The following is a 21540-nucleotide window of genomic DNA, read 5'->3' on the forward strand; positions in this document are numbered from 1 at the left end:
ACGTCTTATGTCCAGCAAACGTACGTCAAACCAGGCACCTTTCAGGTATAAATATTACCAACGTTGCCTTAAGCAATAGCCTGTTGCTGCAGCCTGTAGCCCGTCGCCTGAAGCTGCTGATACCATTATCGCTGCTAAAGCGCGAACGATGGTGTGGTGTAACTAGGAGCTGAACAGCAGTCCCTCTGCGAAGAGCCCAGCAGATGCCAGCTGCCCGCGGACGCTGTCCCCCCTCCTTCTCCTCCTCGACGCGCTGAAGAAGAGACGCTGCCTTTCTCCTGCAGAGAAATCCAGCTCCAGCGTTTCTGGTCTACCCTTGCGGGTGACTGGGATACCGAGTTCCCCCTGAAGGAGATACCAGACCTCCATTATTCTATTCAGAGGTATGGTGTTGACTAAACCCTTAGTGAGAATTCTTGAAGCAAACCTTGGCAAAACCAACTTAACTTAAAGCTACTTACTTACTCCCCTCCCACGTATTAGGCTTAGGTCAGGTACACTGGGGTAGGCGTAGTTAGAAGCACCAGTTGAGTATGTTAGCCTAATGTATATATGACTGTATATATGTTTTATTACTTTTAAACCATTGTATGGCTAAGAAACCATATCAATGCTTTTACAGTATTATTTCGCAATACTTATCTTACTGTACGTACTTTTTATCATAACAAGTCTTGCAATTGTGGCAATTCATTTCTCTTGTACGAGAAGAAAGACTGTTCAATAAATGTTAACCCTTTATTGACAAACGCCCGTCTCTCTATTCTCTACATATTGTGAAAGTAATCTGCACTAACCTGACTGAGTAAAATAACTGTCTATTGTTTCACACGACCCTAGAGATCGACTCTTGATCTGAGGAGCAAAGTTGTCATGTTGCACGGTTGTTGGAAAACTGAATCCCTTCTTGTCTGTGCCAGGGAAGCTGATCACTTCCTATTCAGTCAAGAAAGTGTCCAGTGACCTCTGAGCTAGTTGGTAACAAACCCAATTAAGTTTAGCATAGTCAGTAGAGGCCTGGAAGATCCACACTTCTACGTCGATACTACTGTTTATGTTATTCCAATGCGCAGGGCCTAGTGGGAAACTAGGAACTACACTACACAGTCTCCATGGTACTGTTATTGTCCCCACCTAAGACTACCATTGATATGCACAAAAGATGTTCTGTTACAGTCTCATACCATTTTCGGCACTGCCTCATGCTATACCATTGCACGGATCGAACTTCCACCATGTACCACTTTCATGCTTGCTTCCAAGGTGTACTCTTACTGCCAACATCTGATAACCCCTTTAATATTCCCCCACACTATGACCTGCGTGTATGTTCCCTGACATGAAGATGGTGAGGTCCAGTCACTGCTAAGAGAAAACAAGAATAAAAAGAGTGCTGATGAAATTTTAAGTAAGGCATTTGTGTTGGAGTCAGATAAAAAGACCTCCCTCACCCCATGAAGGTTGGGTTGAAGCTGCTGTCCCCTACTACACCCCGACAGTCCCCACATGATACCACCAGTGCCCTTCCCTACCTCAACACCGTACACTCAGCCCATTGCGGTTCCCATAGTGTCAGGACTTGTAGGCAACATGCCCACCTCTTGCTGACTCTGAAATGACTATGGGCCAAGGGTGCTGCCAGGCGGCAAGGTGTGCCATCTGCGCTTTAAGTGCACATTAAAGCTCCCAGGCTGTACCCTTCGCAACGCTACAGTCTCGTAGTGGTGCTGGTAGAGGAGGAGGATGTGATGCTCATTGCAATATCAATGGCACTGCAGGCGTCGTGAAACGGTCATTCCTCTAAAGTGGTGAAACATCACTCGAGCGCATGCCTCTCAGCACAAGGCTCACTGTGATCACCTATGTGTTTTCAGTGATGCCATTGCACCCAAAGTCTACTGCCCAGCGACCCATACTCAATTCTGTCCACTCCTCACAACTACGACTATGTACGTCTCTGTACCTTGTCTGAAGGTTCTGGAAGTCACCACAGTGTAGATAGACCGCTCCACCGAGCCGCCACTAACCTTTATGTACTGCCTATTATCCATTCATGTACACATGCCAATACACTCTTACTTATTCCATTTCATTTTCTCAAAAATTCCACTTACTCTACTGCCTTTCAATCCTACCCTACCGCACTGGCCACAAACATCACCTTTTTCTTCTGCCCTGTCCCACATCTCCTGCTCCCATGCATCAACCTAGTGTCCACTATCTTCATCAGTGTCACATCCACTTAAGCTCTTTCATTGCCCCTTCCTCTCTTTCACAAACCGTAAATCTCATCACCAGCCGGCTCTATAAATCTCTGAAAAGGAACCATCCCTAACCTATGGATTAACAAACCTTGAAGGGAACCCTGCAAAGTACATGGAGCAGCCCCCACGCTCCGGACCTAGGCAGGAGCACTCAGGTCAGCCAGGGGCCCGCGTGCCTGCGCACAGTGCCAGAGGGGGCCACCTGGAACTTGGGCCCCCTCCTACCCTCTTCCACCTTCTTGATGGTGGGCGGGGCCTCGGAGATGCCCACCTCTGCGCTCACCCTCACATCCTCGGACTGCCATTGGTGCCGGTGCGGGTACTCGCTCCTCTTCAGGGCAGAGGCCGGAGGCTGGGCGCCCTTGCTCCCCGGGTGCAGCAGCAGCATAGCAGGCGATGGCTCAGCAGGGGAATCGGGGTGCGGGCTGGTCCGCGGGGGCGGCTCAGACAGCGCGGGGGTCACAGCCAGGATGGGCTTGAGTGGTGGCTCGGAGGCAGCAGGAGAGGCACCGGACACCGTCTCCGGTGGCAGTGGAGCGCCAGGGGCAGCTACCTGCACAGACATGGCAGAGACTGAGGTAGGTGGGAGATCGAATGGGGGCTCCAGCGGTGAAGGCTGTCGGTATGCGGTGTCAGGGTGCGATGCATGCAGTCTCACTGCAACCTCTGCACTGCACTCTTCTCTCACAGTCACAGACGTGAAAGTTGGCCCCTCACACAACAAACACTATCACGCTGCAGGCTGCCGGCAGAACTGCCCCCTCATGGAAAGAGAAAGAGGACAGGCTGAGGTCAGCTGAGTGTCAACGGGATACGTTTCCAGCCATCTTACAGAAGGAACCCTTTCCTTTCGAACAAAAGGCCTGCGAGTAGGAAACGTCACTGTACGCATTTTTTCAACTAGAATCTGCACAGAAAAATGCAAACTGTGAATTTTAATGTAAATATTAAATATATGCGTGGCGCTGCCCGTAGCCGGCGCAAGCTGTGCCAGAGGAATTGTTTTGTGCACAAATAGGGAAGAACTACTGGGACCTCAGTAAGCACCACCTGGTAGCTCAACCACGCTCTGAAAAAAAAACAAAAGCGCTCGCTACGATGTACACTTTTCTGTACTGCTGGCGTAAAAGGTTTATTATCTTCTTATGGGGCCATCTGTTTGGACCCATAAAGAAGATAAGAAACCTTTTACAACAGCAGTAAGTCAAGGAAGCCAGTCTGAAAGGGACGGGGTAAAAGAGAAAAGAGTACATCACTGGGACCTCTTTTCCAATGGCTGGCCACCGTTTAGCATGAACTGTGATGCCAGCCAATGGAAAGAGGGGCAGGGCTTAACCCCACTAGTGAAACGTACTCTAACTCATTAAATCTCGCCAGCGATACTGCGCATGTGCGCAGCCTATGCTAGCCGAGACCTAAAAAACACAGCACGGGGCAGTATGCACCGTATATTTAGGGTTGTCCTTCACCCAGTTGTCATGTGCAGTTGACTTGAAGAGAACTTTGTTAGCTGGTTTTAAACTCTTTTGTGTGTATATAAAGAAACAGGCTATGAATTAGCTGCAACAACTTCTGTTATTTCAACATGAAACTAAGGATTCAGCGAGAGTCATGTAACATGCCTAATGTGCTTTTTGATAGCATACAAAAGCGTAGCGTAAAGTCACATTGTTACTCTGGTTGTACAATATTCATCAAATATCGCCACTCATTTACTAGTAAAAAAAGACAAATGTCTCCTGGACAAAACCAGGACACGGACTTTGTTTTTCTATGGGAAAAGCTGGGGGCAGTTTTTTGGGAAATTAGCCCCTAAAGATGAGTTCTATATCACAGCAGAATAGAAGGGTTTGTGATAACGAACCAGTTGTGAATGATTCATGTGGAAATGTATGTTGTATACATGCAACTAGTGGTGAGGCCACCTTTGGGCTGGAGGCTAATGAATGACATATGGTGCTCACAGGTACCAAACAAGCAGTTGCCCTCAGTTCTCTAGAGATCACATTAATCCTGAATTCACAAAACATGTCAATGCTCTGCGCTATTTCACACAACATCCACCTAAAGGTTGATGGGAATCCTATAAGCTGATAGCAGTGGACAATTAATATAGGACGCCATCAACATCGACAGAGCATCCAAGGAATAAATAAAGAAGTGGAATGGTGCACCCGGAAATTTAGTAGACCACAACTCCTCAGTGGTGTTAAAAAAAATTATATTTTTCCTTCAATTCATATTCATAACAATCACGTACATGTTTCATTCAGAAATGATTTTGAACTTCGTCAGGGCTCAACTATATTAATATTCTTTATACTCCTGGTGTGGAGATTACTGGAAGCAATCTTCAAAATTATTAGGTCAGACCAGATGAAAACTAAAATTGAAAGATCCCCTTATCCATAAGATCCGCCAGAAACATATTCCACTGGTCCGATAATATGTGGGGAAATAGTGTACCCCCTATGTCCGTATCAAACTTGACCCTCCATGATTATCACTGGAATTAGAGAAACCTTTACGGTGTACTTCTGGAACTTTTACCTCAAGATATGACTGCAGGTAAAATCATGTGCAATGGCCCAAACCTGTATTTTCAAAACAACTATAATATTTACTTCTAAATAATGACTTCCAAAGAAGCGGAATGATAGTTAAATTCTGTGACAATTCGGACTCGCTATAAACATATATGCACACCAGAATGCCTGGACAGAATGTTAAGCAAGGGGGAGGCAAATAAACAGCCCCAGAAATATGAAATACCTTGTGATTTAAAGTACTTTACAAAGAGGGCAATATTCCGGTAACTTGTTTAACTCTCTGGATGCCTCTTTGTAAAGAAGCCATCATTTAATATTTTCAATCTTTCTTCTTTTGCGAAGCAGTTCCTGGATGCCTCTGAAAAAACGTTTCAATCATTTAATTAATACATGTACACATTTGCGCAATCAGTATGCACACATTTATACAGCGCGTTGGCTATGGCCAGGAAACATATTTACAAACCTAAATCTGGTTCGTAATGGACTTTAGCTTGGGACAGCAAGGGAGTACTTTAGCTGCATTTCTTTTCTGCCACTGAGAATCAAGGTTCATCAAAGCAAGGACTCAAACTCTACTCTCTGTATTTGTCGTGGATTCAGCAATGAGCACTTGTTCCTGGTACGGGGCCCCCGGGGTTAAAGTGGTCTTTCAAGAACACACTAATTTCTTACTGACATCTTTATTTAGGGCTTCTTCTTGACATTTCTCCCGAAGGGAAAAAGGCAATCAAAGTTCCTTTAATAGATATGTCTTGGTTCCAGTCTTACAAAAATGTCTGCCCTGGCCCCGCCAACTGGGGCGGCTCTAGGCTCATGGAAGCCCTGGGCAGGGAGCGTAGGTAGGGGGCCCCGGAAGAGGGGATCCGGGCGGGGCAAGGCGCGGAGGCCAGTGATGAGGGGGGTGGTCAGGGTGTTTGGAAGTGGAACAGAGCCGGAGGACACCAAATCCCTGCCAGGGGCCGCCACGCAAATATATATCCATCCTCAGAGGATTATTATATTAAGGATATATATTGGCGTGGTGGCCCCTGGGGTTTGGTGGCCCTGTGCAGGTGCACAGCTTGCACATGCCTAAGGCCGTCCCTGCCGCCAAACACCTATTTCTCTCGGCTCCATGGTTGCACTTGGAGCTCTCGTGCTCCTCTCACGCTCTCCTCGCCCGCACAGAACGCCTGCCCCCTCATAAGCCCGTGGAGGCTCAGGGGATACTGTTTGGGCAAAGTGACCCACCAGGGTTGTTCTCCGCTTGGAAAGGGCTGCTACCTGATGACCTTGTCTAGAAGACTACCTAGCGGTTAGGTGAGAGACCTATGGGCAAGGACAGGAGCCATGGCAGCTGCTCTAATTACTCCCCATGCCAGAAGGCCCCAACATCATTAAAATACAAAACACTCCATTTGAATGCAGGATGTTTGCTTAGATGAGCTTAGCAGAGATTTGTACAAGCTTGCAGCCTTCCTTAAGGACTAGCTATCACCAGGGCCAAAGGAATTATGCTGCAGGAGAGGGCCAAATTATGTGGGTGGGTCAAGTAAATTATGCAGCAAGAAAAATAAAAGTATTCGGCATTATGCAACACATTTTGTAATAATATTGCTACATTATTTCATAATTTTAAAACTTGCTAACACTTTCCGGGCCTTGGTTGCATTACATTAGTACAAATGTAATGCACACGTATATCAATAAGCAACAGAAAGGTGACCAGTCCAGCTTTGCAAAGGTCCTACCACTGCACAGCAACACATTATGTCACATTTCTAGTAACTTTTGAACCGTATGAGCTAGAAACGTGTTTTGTTTGTTAAAATCTGCAGATGATGTGGCAGATGGTGGATCAGGTGGCAAATGCAGCTAATCTATAATTATGCAAAAGTCGGCAGGGCTCTACAATCGCATAATTCCAGTGGCCCTGGCTATCACCCCAGGCGATCATACAGGCAAAAGGAGGGCATGGAGTGCCCTGAAGTGAAGACTTCCATTGAACTTCAGTGGGTTAATCCAGAGGCTGAGGTTTGTGCCAGGATTGATCCTTTATGGAGCATGAAGGCCTAACTCACACCAGCAAGACGCGTGAATGGTGCCTGGAGAGTACAAGACCAGAAAAGGTTTGCCCTTCAATGACTGTTACTGCTCCCAGCCGGGCAGCTTTTCTTCTCAGCATGTGCTTGATGCTCACCAAATCCAGTGTTGTGTAGTTCCCACTAATCTGTAGGATCTGCACACTTGTGAACAACATAAACTTTGGGTTAGGTGCATAGACTGATTCCCAACACCCCCACAAAATATTTTGGCTTAGAGATCAGCTAGCTCACAGTGCCACTGTAAGCCCCCTGAACCAAACAATGAGCAAAAGGTTTCAAGCAACCACTGAACATCACAACCCTGACCCCTCAGGTATCGTGGTAACAGATCTAGAATGCTTTTGTCACTCGTGCACTCCTATACTCAGAGAAATATACAGAGAATACACAATAGAAGTTTTCATTAAATTTATTAAACCAACGTTATTCATGTATAAAATACATGTGCTTCAATAACCAGTAGACAGAAGCAGATGAAAGTGATTACAAGCAACAAAAGAGTACCTAGCAGGTAGGGTTACACCCTGCTGCTAAAACAGTGTATATATGCAGGCATGTAAAACAGGGTAGTAATCAGGTGTACTCCTACTAGGGAATCCCTAGGCTGTGTGTGTCTAGAGTGTGTGTAGGTGTACAGCCCAAAAAATCCCCCCACAGGATGATCCTACCCCATTACATGGTTGGAGAGAATGTAGGACCCAGTCCTGGTTACGAATTGGACACCCCTCACGGAGATGTCAGACAACGACTTGGCAGAGCCTCAGCATGCAGGGACCCTCGGTGACAGATGAAGTGCCTCCTCTGCTAACCACCGGAAATGCTTCTTTATTTATAATAAAAAGCATCCTTGTGATGTACACGCAGATTAGCATTGTTATCGATATGTAGATAGCCCTGTCATCCTGTGGCTGAAGATAGAATGACATTTGTAAATCATGCATAGAGGCCTTGTACTCATTGTTTGAGGCATTGTGATAATATTGCGTGAAGCCAGATGTTTAAACAAAAGTAGTTTCAGAGAAACTAATCCAACATTGCCACACACTCGAATATGGCGAAAGATCACAGCAAATAATGTTATTGTGCAGAAAAGAGGACAATGTAAGAAAACGTGCCACATTTCTACATAAGCCTTACTCAGGCATATGACACCAGCATGCTAGTAGTTGCAGACCATTCACTGAGTGTAATTTATTTCTGCTTCTCTATGATTGGCCCAGAGGAAGCTCAGTAACTTCTCACGCACAAGACACTGTGCAATCCTCCTGGGAGACACCCAATACCTTAGAGACTTCCAAACATTTTTGTTTAAACAGAGCATTATATAGAGGATGGATGCCTTTTAGACTGTTGAGCTGCATTTGGTATGCAATGCCCGACTTATGCTACTGCATGGACCCAGACTCCAGCCTTTACATTAATTCTGTGATTGTTTATTTTTTCAACTAAGCACCCTGGGTTATCCCAGCTGCCATACCTGCAAGTGATTTTAGACAATGCTGTTACAACATCACTAGCAACCACAGTTATTTGTTGTCTCACTCTAGGTCCAGGAATTACAGACAGACGTGTTTGTATTTTCTGCCTGTTTGTGTTTATTAGGTACAGATGTACATGAACGGTGGAACGATAATGTACATTTCAAGGATTGTTCCATTTTTGGGGTTGTAGGTGTCATGCTAGTCTTTTTCCACCCTAATGCCACATAGGAGTTATGATTTTTGAGGTAAAATACCCCAGTCTCTCGCACATTCAACATCAAGGTGAACAACTCTGCCCAAACGTTCCTAGCATCACATATTGTCACTGTTATCCTTCGCAATTTCCAAATGAGGTCACTTGTGTCTCACTACTAAATTCAATTCCAGTGAGGAAAGGAACTCGTGTTACCCATCTTCTTTCCTTCAAAGCACCCAAAACTCTGCTATACAGAAGTGAAATTAGATATTTTTCACCTGATACAGTATAGCAGATATGCAAATTACCTTTACAGATGTTGCAGAGTAAAAGATGTGGAGGTGGGGTTCTAGAGGACACGAGAAACACTTTGTCTGTCTCTCTGCAGCCTTTGACACATTTAACCACTAAGCATTAATGGTCCTGCAATGTTTCATCTGGCCAGCAGTGGGAAAGAATCACAAATTCAAGTCCAGCTCTCAATAGGAACTTGGGCAGTGTCATCTAGCAACTGATACCGAACACAGAATCACTTGGTTTTACCGTTGACACCAACCTCTTCTATAAAAAACAATACTTTGCCAAAAAACACTAAAGCAACATAGTTCCAGGTCTCCCTTCTGAAGAAAGTGAAATCCTACCTTCTGGAACCCAACTTCAGAACAACCTAAAATCCTTGGTTCACTCACTCTTAAACAGAGGAAATGGCCTGCTCTGAGGTCACCCTGACACCCCATTGGCTCAGCTGAAAGAATCCTGCATGTAGCAGTATGTCCTCTCAAAGGTCTAAAGAAGTTTCAGTTCACCCCTCATGTGGTGAGACTGGTTTCCCTGTCAAGCTAGCATGTTCAAGATAAGCTGCATCTCATCCAAAGCCACCAAAGATTGCATCCCTCCGTGGATGGTGGAGAAGTTAACTACCTCAGGTGGACAGCTCCTTAAAAGCCAGAAAATTATGAAACAGGAAACAAAATCCGTAAAAGAGAGTAAACTAGAAGACAAGTTTTCTCTGTCTATGCTCACAGGATCTGGAACAACAGCTCCATCAACATCAAATCTTCCCAAGTCTTCTGCAGAGGTGAGCCGGATATCACCTATTCAGGTAACACATTTCCCCACAATATGTTTCACCACAAATAAACATCTTGCTTTATTGTAAATGATCCAGAAACATGTTCTTCTCTCTGCTGCTCTCTAGCTAAGTTCACACTTTACAAATTGCATTGCATGAGTAAGTACCACCATGCTTTAAACCAATGCTTAAGTGAAACACGCCAATATGTATATTGTTATTAGGGATCATGGAGGATTCCAAAGTAGCTCCACATCACCTAAAGAAAGAAGATCATAGAAACCTTAGATTGAAGATAATCTGAATCATGTGTATAACATTTAAATAACACTTGCAAATGTACTCCATGTGTTTTGAATATTTGAGAATCTAGAGTCAGAGAATCTCCAAAGTGTCCAGTTTTTTGCAATGCCCTTAGAAAATTTGAATTACCATTTACAAGTTCCTGCCAATGCCAAACTGAATGTTGCCTACTTGGCTCAATCAATCAATCAATCAAAGCATTTATATAGCGCACTACTCACCCAGAGGGTCTCAAGGCGCTCGGGGAGGGGGAACCACTACTGCTCGAACAGCCAGGTCTTGAGCTGCTTCCTGAAGGCAAGGTGGTCCTGGGTAAGGCGGAGGTGGGTCGGGAGGGAGTTCCATGTCTTGGCGGCGAGTTAGGAGAAGGACCGTCCCCCTGTGGTGGCTCTTCGGATGCGGGGGACGGCGGCGAGGGCGTGGCCGGTCGATCGAAGCTGGCGTTTGGGAGCGTAGAAGTTGAGGCGGCTGTTGAGGTATCCTGGTCCTTGGTTGTGTAGGGCTTTGTGAGCGTGGGTGAGGAGACGGAAGGTGATTCTCTTGTTGACCGGGAGCCAGTGCAGGTCTCTCAGGTGTTCGGAGATGTGGCTGCGACGGGGGATGTCCAGGATGAGTCGTGCTGAGGCGTTCTGGATCCGTTGAAGTCTCTTCTGGAGTTTGGCGGTGGTTCCTGCATAGAGGGAGTTGCCGTAGTCCAGACGGCTGGTGACGAGGGCCTGGGTGACCGTCTTCCTGGTCTCGGTGGGGATCCACCGGAAGATCTTACGTAGCATGCGCAGGATGTTGAAGCACGACGAGGAGACGGCGTTGACTTGTCTGGTCATGGAGAGGGAGGAGTCCAGGTTGCGTGCGTGGTCTGTTGGTTTGGGTGCGCTGCCTAGGGCGGGGGGGCACCAGGAGTCGTCCAAGGCGGAGGGTGAGGGTCCCAGGATGAGGACTTCCGTCTTGTCCGAGTTCAGTTTCAGGCGACTGTTCTTCATCCATTCGGCTACCTCTTTCATCCCTTCGTGAAGGTTGGCTCTGGCGGTGGCGGGGTCGTTGGTGAGGGAGAGGATCAGCTGGGTGTCATCAGCGTAGGATATGATGTTGAGGTTGTGCTGGCGTGCGATGTCTGCGAGGGGGCTCATGTAGATGTTGAAGAGGGTTGGACTGAGCGAGGAGCCTTGAGGAACGCCGCAGATGACTTCGGTAGCTTCAGATCTGAACGGGGGGAGGCGAACTCTCTGTGTCCTTCCGGCGAGGAAGGAGATGATCCACTCCAGTGCCTTCTCCTGGATTCCGACGTTGCTGAGTCGCTGCACTAGTGTACGGTGGCAGACAGTGTCGAAGGCCGCAGATAGGTCTAGGAGGATGAGGGCTGCCGTTTCTCCGTTGTCAAGCAGTCGATCAGGGCGGTCTCGGTGCTGTGGTTGGCTCGGAAGCCAGACTGCGAGGGGTCGAGGGATCCGTTCGTCTCGAGGAAGGCGGCCAGCTGCTTGTTGACAGTCTTCTCGATGACTTTTGCAGGGAACGGGAGCAGCGAGATGAGGCGGTAGTTCTTGAGGTCGGTGGGGTCGGCTCATGGCTTCTTTAGTAGAGCGCTGAGTTCGGCATGCTTCCAGCTCTCCGGGAAGGTAGCGGTGTCGAAGGAGGTGTTGATGATGTCCCGCAGGTGGGGTGCGATGACAGCATCGGCCTTGTTGAAGACGTGGTGAGGGCAGGGGTCGGTCGGAGATCCAGAGTGGATGGAGTTCATCGTGCGGACGGTGTCTATTTGGTGCCGATCGGGGTCCAGGCGCGGAGGGTGGTGGTGGGGGGCGGTGGTTCGGTCGTGGCGTGCGTCGGTTGAGTGCTGAAGCTGTTGTGTATGTCCGCGATCTTGTTGTGGAAGTAGGAGGCGAGGGAGTTGCAGAGGTCTTGCGAAGGGGTGATGTCGTTGTTTCCGGCGTTGGGGTTGGAGAGCTCTTTAACAATGTTGAAGAGTTCCTTGCTGTTGTGTGCGTTGTTGTCCAGTCGTTCCTTGAATGCAGTTTTCTTGGTTGCGTGGATGAGTTGGTGGTGTTTTCGGGTGGCGAGCTTGAGGGCAGTCATGTTGTCCGGTGTTGGGTCTCTGCGTCAGGTTCTCTCGAGGGCTCGGCAGTTCTTCTTGGAGCTCTTGAGTTCGTCGGTGAACCATGGGGCTTTCTTGCTGCCGGGTCTGCTAGGCGGGGTCCTCAGGGGGGCGAGGTTGTCAGCGCAGTCGCTGATCCACTTTGTGAGGTTGGTGGCCGCTTGGCTGGGGTTCGTTGCGCTGGTGGGTGGGTTCTTGCTCAGGGAAGTCGCGAGCTGGTCGGCTGTGATCTTGTTCCAGCTTCTGCATGCAACTTGTTGTTGGTGGTGGTGGATCGTGGTCCTTCTGAAGCTGAAGTGGACGCAGCTGTGGTCTGTCCAGTGGAGTCCGGTGGCGTGGCTGAAGGCGATGTCCTTGCTGGATGAGAAGACGGGGTCGAGTGTGTGTCCGGCGTAGTGGGTGGGGATGGTCACCAGCTGCTTAAGTCCGAGGTTAACGAGGCTGTCCAGCAGGGTGGTGGTGTTGCGGTCGTTGTTGTTCTCCAGGTGGAAGTTGAGGTCCCCGAGGAGAATGTAGTCAGCGGAGAGGAGGGCGTGCGGGCTGATGAAGTCGGCGATGTCTTCGCTGAATTGTGTGCGTGGTCCTGGGGGTCTGTAGATGAGGGTGCCTCTGAGGGTGGTCTTGGGGTTGATGTGGACCTGGAAGTGAAGGTGTTCGGCGGTTGTCAGGGTGTCGTCGGTGTTGGTCATGATGCGGATGGTGTTCCTGTGGATGATGGCGATGCCTCCTCCGGTCTGGTTGATGCGGTCCCTTCGGATGATCTTGTAGCCGTCTGGGATGGCGATGGCGATGTCGGGCGCTGATCCAGGTTTCCGTGAGGAAGGCGACGTCTGGCGAAGTAGTGTCGAGCAGGTTCCAGAGCTCGACGGCGTGTCTGTGGACGGAGCGGGTGTTGAGCAGGATGCACTTCAGGTGGCTGCTGCTGTTGCTCGTCTTGGTCTTGTTGGGTGCGGATGTAGTGCAGGTCCGGATGTAGGTGAACTCGCAGGAGCGGCAGCTGAAGGATCTATGGGTGCGTCGCGGGGTGGCTCGGTAGCATCCTGGGAATCGGCCGGTGTTGAGTGCGTTGAGGGTGGCGGCGTCGTACGTCCGGCGGGTGGGCTGGGGTCTGCGAGGGCCAGGGGTTCGGGCGCAGGGCGCGGTCTGGTTGCGGACGGGCGCAGACGGGCTTACCTTTGGCGCGCCCGCTGCGCTTGACCGCTGCGCGTTATCCACTCTGCCATAAGTGGAGAGTGGGGGGGGGTGCGGAGCGAGCGAGGGGCAGCTGGGAGGCGGGAGCGGGGAGGGCACAGAAAGGAAGAGGGCGTGGCCCCGAGAACGGCGGCAGGAAGCGGGGAGCGGGGCGGGGAGGGCACAGGGGGAACAAGCACGAGAGAAATGTGAGAAATAAACAATAATGAGTACAGCAGTCACAAATACTAAACAATAGTGCTGCGGGCACTATCATTATGCCAACAACAAAAACTTTAAAAATGTAGACTGGTGTGTGGTTCCCATGAACTCATTCCCAATGCTAATTGAATTACTAGGGCCTTAGAACTTCTAAAGAGGATAAAATATGTTTTGAACAGTTACCCCTTAAAGTTTTTAAGCCAATTTTGCCATTCACACTGTGAATTGGGAACTCTAAAATGCAAGTGGACTTACTTTCCATTGGGTCGCTTTTAACAAGGGTGGTGCAGAATGTCCACCATCTTGAACGTTTAATGCTGTGGTTATTCTTTAACCTTGGTGAAATTTCAATTATCCTGCCTGCCAGCAAAAGGCCAAATCTGCTGTCAGCGAAACAGTGTAGTACACTCTTCTGCTGGAAATGTGTTTCATGGCCTGCAGATTAAAGTAAAACAGGTCAATATTGGTTAGACTTTCACATTAGTCACTCCACCTCAGTTTGTCAAAGATAAAATGCTATAAAATATATGCTAAAATAGATACATACTAGTAGGCTGACGGATAGATCTGTCACTATATAACATTGAGAAATGCACAATAAAACTAGGGAGGGGGGCAGATTTTTTTTAAAAGTCAGGTTTATAATCACGTGACATGGAGAAAGACACAATTGTCAATATAACTTTATTATGATACTGAACTGCTACAGAGGTCCACATAATCAAATCAAAGGATAAAGCAATAATTATACATTTTACATATTAATATCCACAATTACAAAATTATGAAGCCACCAATTGGTTGCATCCATCATGTGAGAACAAGCGTAATTATCCTTTATAAAGTGACAATATGCATAGCACCATAATTCATCATATTTCGATTTACATCACACTAAAGGCAATTTATGCTCACTTATTCCCAAAAGAAAATAGAGAAGCAGGTAAGACATATAAGGAGCTTATTCAACAACTTCATATTCAAACCTTAATAAAGTGCAACATGCGTGGAGCAATATGCAAAGTGTAAATAATACATAAAACAATCTTATAAATGCAACTTAAAAAAATAGCAGTACACCTACACAGAATAGGGATGTACTAATATCGCAAGTATAAGAGTGGTAACAGAAGCCCTAATAAATATTCAAAAAAGATTTTAAAAGTTGGTAAATCTTATTACAAGTCCTTTCATTCGGACAGAGCAAACACATTTATGGGCCTCTGTGGCAGAGTGGACGTTAGATTTAATGAACGTAGGCTTTAAAAAAGGATGAGCATTCTGCAACACATGGCATTCTAATAATACCTGGTTAACATCCTGGTACTGCATCATACATGTGGCTCATTTTCCTTCATTGCGCTGACCGCACCTCTTAAAACGTGTACCAAGCGCAATGAAGGAAAATGCCCATTATTATAATGAATGTGCTGCCCTCAGGGCAGTTGTGAACTCACGCTGCCCTAAGAGCAGCATATTCATGTGAAAAACGGAGCAGCTTCTTGGAAGCCGCTTCCTGTTTTCACTGCGCATGCGGCAACACGTCTGCACTTTGAAGGGGGATTAGAGATGCCCTTGCAGGCGGGTGCAGTCAGGGACTGCACCTGCTTGCAAAGTGATGTGTGGGGGGTCCATAACACCCTCTTTACGCCCACCACAGGGCTGCTCTCAGGGAGCACACTAACAGAGTGACGCCTTATAGGTGGCGCACTGTCAGTGTGCTTCCTAAGAGCTCTTTGCCTCTGCGCCCGTGTCTGTAATATGGCGCGGGTGCAGAGGCAAAAGGATTTCATCATTTGCAAGGGCCATGCAAATGAGGGAATGCACCCCGACGATAGCAATGGCGCTTTATGTGCGCCATCACTACCAGTATTACTAAATGGGCCACAAAAGCATCTGCTGCCCCTTGTGTAATACCAAAGTGCCCCGGGGGCACGCAAAGTTGCGCCCCGGTGGCACTTTGTGAAATACAGCCCTCAGGATGTACAGCTGGCACAGCTCATAAATATTACCCATTTTCTGGATTTTATCCCAAATGCCAGTAACCTCATGGAAATAGAGCAAATCCAATCTCAGCAGTAGGATCAAACTTCAGACCCTATGGGGCAGATTCCAAACTTGAAAAGGCTGAGGCTTATTTCCCAGATTGCTCCAGCACACCACCTTATTACGCGGATTTAGAGAAAGATACATTTAGTACAGTATTTGACATGTAATACAGATTTAAAAGATAGCATGCTCACAAAATCGTTTTGTGAGGGTGCTTGTATTTATGCATTTAGAATTTGAAAAGTAAAACTAGAGAAAACAAAATTCAGAAAAAATAGTCCTCCCTGACCTGGGGAAATATGAGAGCAGGAAAATATTTTAATAACTGTGTTTATACATTTTAAATGATATTATTAGGTTTGGGGCTCTGATGTTATCTCAATGCCTTAAAAAGGATTACATCTATTGACATATACATATATATATGTATATATTCTTTAAATGTCTTTTTAAGCGCCCCTATGTTATATCCTAGGAATGCTGTTATCCATGTCTGAACTTAATAGACAGTAGATGAAAACAGTTATTTGTTTTCCTAATTCAAGTCTTGTTGAAAGTCTGGTTCTTCCTTGTGAATTTTCCATTCCATGTGCCTTAAATCCACTCCAAATATTTTTGATTTTTTATTGTCGAAGTTCCATGTTTTAATAACCCACTTATCCCATTTTCTGTGTAGTGGGTCTTTCAAACAATACAAGATTTTTTTTGACAGATAAATTAGCAAATATTTGTGATGAGAATAAGTAAACTGCTGTTCCTTAGCAAGTAAAACAAACAGCTGATCTGAAGGACATCTAAATTTACCACCGCTTAGACCTACAGGAATAGGAAATATTATATATTACTGTAGGTCAAGAGAATGGAATGGCTGCCCTATGCCTATATGATAATCATCAAAAATGACAATGCATTTGTCCGTTTATTTGCAGGTTGTATGTGTGTGTGTGTGCGCGTGTGTATGTATGTATGTATGTGTATATATATATATATATATATATATATATATATATATATATATATATATATATATATATATATATATATATATATATATATATATATATATATATATATATATATATATATATATATATATATATATCCACAACAGGAAACCCATTTCAAGTGAAGCCACACGAAGGTAGGTTTCAGCTCACATTTATTGATGCACAGCCTGCCAGCAGGAATCATCAAGGAATAGCAGTGTTCAATGAATGTACGCCAGACGCGTTTCAGGGGTAAACCTTTCTTCAGTGGCGTGTATTGCAGAACGACTGGAAGCGCTGTAGAGAGCACACCAATTAATTCCAACACCGGCCCTCGTGGCGTGGCCAACCACCATGGCCTTATGGGTGATGTAGTCCTCTCATTTGTTACCCCAGTGGATGCGTTATCACAGTCTCTTCATGGCAATGCGTGAATGGTGCAAATGTCCAAGGCGGGTCCTGCCCCGCTTTATGGCTAACAACAGAAGCTATTGAGCTGGTTCCCTCCCTGTAAGGGCGCCAGTTCACCTTCGTCCAAATTACAGCCGCACCAACGTGATGCTGCCATTGACCCGCAAAACCGCGGTGGGCTCCTCTTCGCGACCGGGTAAGGGCCGCCTTTAAATCCACAACAACAGGAAACCCATTTGAAGTGAAGCTGTGGTTCCGTAGTTCGAGGGTCTGTGGTTCGTAGATTCTGAACCGGTTCAATAAAGGTCGTCGGAAATAGACGATTTTGGTATCAGTGGACCGCAAATCACGAGTGCTGTGTGTACGAGTGTTTTCGTCATAATCGATCAATGAGAACACTACGTATTCAGGGATTTCGTTTGAACCCTCGGGTTCCATTTTGTGTGGGGCAGCCATTTTGTGTGGTTGCCCTCACATAGGCCGATGACTATGGCCGAACGAGTCCTTGGGACACGTACACCTTAGCTGACTTTTGCGTGACCTGGCCGAACTGACTCCCTTGCCCGAGGCTGACCTCGCTGAGCCAGTTCCTTGTTAAGCAGCTGGTCAGATAAAGATCAAAGAGCAGGACATTGCTGAGTTTATGGTACACGCACCCACCCTTTTATCTTGCTTCTCATCTGTTTCTGTTCCTTCCTTTATGGCTTAATCACTGATTTGGGTTGAGGTCTTTATGATGGGTTTGTCCGGCCTGATCGAACAGGAATATTGGAATGTGCTTGGTCATTTCTGGTGGGCTGGACAACGGAAAGTGGGATTGTCGTCATGCGCTACTTTTGAAATGTCATGTTTCCATTGGTTAGTTTGTATGTAATTGATGCTAGCCTGGAATGTGATTTTTGGCATAAAAAACCATGCTCCGCTCGTTGAATTTGTGCAGTCTCTAGCGAACCACCGTGTTGTGCTTCGTAGACCTCTGTTCCTGGTTGCAGCCAATAAACTTGGTCTTTGACGTCATCAAGAAGTGTCCCGTGTCTCTGTTTGCCGAGGCAGGGGAATCCGAAGACATCGGGCGTTATCTCTGGCGCCGCTGGGTTCTAAAACCCGGTTCTTCAGTTGGCGCTCAACGTGGGGCGACTTCAGCGGTACCGATCCAAGCCCGAAGATCGTGAGGAGCTTTGTGTGGAAATTCTGGAGGAAGGCCTGCCACTTCATCGACCCCTGTATGTCGTCGTGGTCCGAAAGTCTTTGCTGCGAGGTACCCCGCTTTCCGACGGCTACGAAGGACTGCTGCCCTGACTGTCGCCCTGTCTTGGAGCCATTAGACGATTTGTAGAGCGTGACAATAGACGGGTCTTCTGGTGACGCCATCGACATTTCAGTTAAGTATGAGTGGAGCGTCTCCCAGTCCTTAGTTTTGTTTGGGTATCCTTCGGGATCGCTTTGGCCCCAAATCCGAGGGACTCGTGTTTTCACGAGGCTATCGTTTTTCAGATTTCCCTTGAAGTTTGTAGCTAGACTACTGAGCGAAGATGCCTGGTCTTAGCAGACTTGGAAAGATATTTGGTTTTGGTTGCACTAGGGATTCCCGGTTGGAGGATTCGTGTCCGGTTCCTCCGATTGGAACTCCGACCTATGAGCTTTACGTAAAACATGGAGTGGGCACCATCGGGTATAATGAAATATGGGTAAAATATACGAGAAAAGACAGTGTCCTACAGTGGCCCCATTATAGTAGCTTTGAAACAGAGATTTTAGACAACCTCGAGGTTAAACTGTTCAAGAAGAAAGCCCGGCCGGTGATGTTTGACTCTTTCCGCATATGGTGAAAAGAAGCCAAACAGAAAGAAATTAAGTTAGCGAAGAAAAATAAACGTGAACGAGGGATGTCAATGGTGCAAGCTGCTATACAGTTTAGGGATAATGAGGAAGAACAAGAGAGCGAACAGATGCTTAGGGCCCATAAACTAGCGGTAGATAAGTGCTACCCAGCTTTGCCACCTAAACAGCAAGACGAGAAGAAAGATCTTGTGAAAGATCCTTTAATGTCGCTTCTATTGAGTTTGCCAACCCCTTATGCGCAGGATGCTACGGCACCTCCGCCACCAGTTGTAGTTGCGCAACCTCCGGTTGCTTTGCCACCTGCGATTCCTCCACAGCCAGCTCCTCTTCTGTTGGCTTCTATTCCTTTGGTGCAGCCTTCTCAAGGGCCGCCGCCTTTGCTACCTCCTTCGTCTGCTACTCCTACGCCTGTCTTGTATACTCCTCCTGTTCCGACTTTGGCTTCCTCTCATTCTGCTCCGTCTCCTCTTCTTTTGTCACCTTCTCCTTCTGCTCGACAGAGAATGACTGATGCGGTTGCAAGTATCTTTTCTCCTCTGTTGGGTTCATTGGGTATGTCTCCTGTTGTCAAGCGTAGGCAATCGCGTAGTCAGTTGCCTGATGATAATGAAAGGACAGTGTTAGATCACTTAGCGCGTAAATGGGTTTCAAATCCTTCACATTATGATCTTGAGGGTGTTATGGATGTTTTCCAGCAATGGGAAGCACCGAAACAACTGTATGTTTTCGATATGATGTGTTCGTTCCTTCGTGAACAATGGGAAGATAGTGAGGTAGGTCAAACTCCGCCTGAGTTGTACCGTATACGTTCCGAGTTTGTGAAAGGGACTGTTGTGGGTCTCGAGATTGAGAAAGCAGTTGGGACGTTGTTGTCATTACAGAATGCATCTCCTTCTGGGCGATTGTTTGAGCCTGATTCGTCAGTTAGGAAAAAGGCGCGTCAATATCCGATGCGTGAGGTTCCTCCAGTTTGGAGACCTGGTGATGCAGCTGTTAATCCAGCTATCCCGCCAAACTTTCAGCGTGTTTGGGTACATGTTCCTTGGAAGCGTGCTGAAGTTTTAGCCCTTAGGCAGTCTTTGCCTGATCCGCGCAAAAATCCTACAGGGTTTTATAAGGAGCTAACTCAGACTGCGGGTTCATGTATCATGAATCTCGCAGATATAGATATGTTGTTTGGGAATGTTGTTCCACAGCCTATTTGGGGTAAGATTCGTCATTCGGATCATGTGCAGGAACTAGGTGATACATGGAATAATCTTAGAGATGCAGATAATAGACAAGTAGGTGGTGCTAAGCCAGAGGATTTGATTGCTGACCTTCCTGGTAGAATTATTGATTATATGAAGACTCTAATGCCTGAAGTGCGTGTTAATTGGGTCAAGTTGTCTGCATGCAAGCAGAACAAAGACGAAACTGTGTCCGACTTTTTCACACGGTTCGAAGAGACCTTTGTAGACCACAGTGGTCAGGACATGACTACCGAAGGTGGTCAGAGATTGTTCGTCGACAAATTTGTTCATAATTTGCTTCCAGAATTGTGCAATAGGTTGAAGGATTCTGAGAGTGCTTGGGCTGTTTCTTCGTCAGCTCAGATTTTAGCTACGTCCCAGTACTATGAAAATAGGAACAAGGATGAGATAGAGAAAGTGGATAAGAAGACTAAGGAATTGAAGACTAAAGTTCTTCTTACGCAAGCTTTTCCGCCCCGTAATAATCAGCGCGATTATCAGCGGAATCAGCAAAATCAGCAATATCAGAGAAACTCGCAAAGGTTCGAGTCTTCTCAACAGCGTTTTCCCGTTGGTCCTAATCAGTGTGCGTATTGCAAAGAAGAGGGCCATTTTAAGAGTAGTTGTCCGGTTCTGTTACAGCGCACGAATGGTGCTTCTGGTGTGAGAGGTCGAGGTACTCAACAAGCTCCTAGAGGTAGAGGTCGTGGTCAGAATACGCGTTCTTTGTCTCCACAGAATTCTATGAATAGCTTTGATCAGCAGAATGGTGTGTCTGGTAGGACGGCACATTACTATGCGGATGATTACTACGTCGAAGGTGAGGAAGTGGATGGTAATGATTGCCAGGACAGCCATAGACAAAGAGAGGGAGTTGTTTCAGTTCCAGTAGATCAGAGTGGACCCTATGTTGAAATGGTTGCATCAGGTGTGTCAGAGCCTTTTCTGTTGGATACTGGTGCTGCGAAGAGTTCTATTATGTTATGTTATGTTATGTTAGCATTTTGATAAAGCGCAACAGTTGCCCCAGCAAAGAGGCGTCCCGGCGCTAAGGAACGACTGGAGCTATACTGAGGAAGAAAGGAGGAAGACAGACAGGGGTCCTAAGGAGAGGGAAACAGATGGGTCTTAATGGTTTTCCGGAAGGCAGACAGGTTTTCCAAAGAACGAATGTTCCGAGGCAAGGCGTTCCAGAGCTTGGCTCCCAAAACCCTAAAGGAGCGACCGCCAGTGCGGCAAACCTTTGTACGGGGTACAATCAATAGGTGCTGGCCTAATGAGCGCAGGTTGCGCTGTGGCACATACGGTGTTAGGAGTGGGCGCAGAAGTTCTGGGCATCCAGATTTGAGGATTTTATATGTCATGATGAGGGTTTTGAACTGGATTCGAGATTCGATGGGTAGCCAGTGCAACTTTCGAATAGTAGCTCTGACCGAACATCTGCGGGGAAGACCAACCAAGGCTCTTGCCGCAGAGTTCTGCACGCATTGCAGTCGCGCTATCTCCACTTTGTGGGCGCTCAGAAGTAAAACATTGGCGTAGTCCAAGCGGGAGAGAATTGTGGCTTGGACAATGAGTTGGCGAACC

The sequence above is a fragment of the Lissotriton vulgaris genome, chromosome 3_1 (assembly GCF_964263255.1).
Source record: "Lissotriton vulgaris chromosome 3_1, aLisVul1.2, whole genome shotgun sequence".
Lineage (NCBI taxonomy): Eukaryota > Metazoa > Chordata > Amphibia > Caudata > Salamandridae > Lissotriton > Lissotriton vulgaris.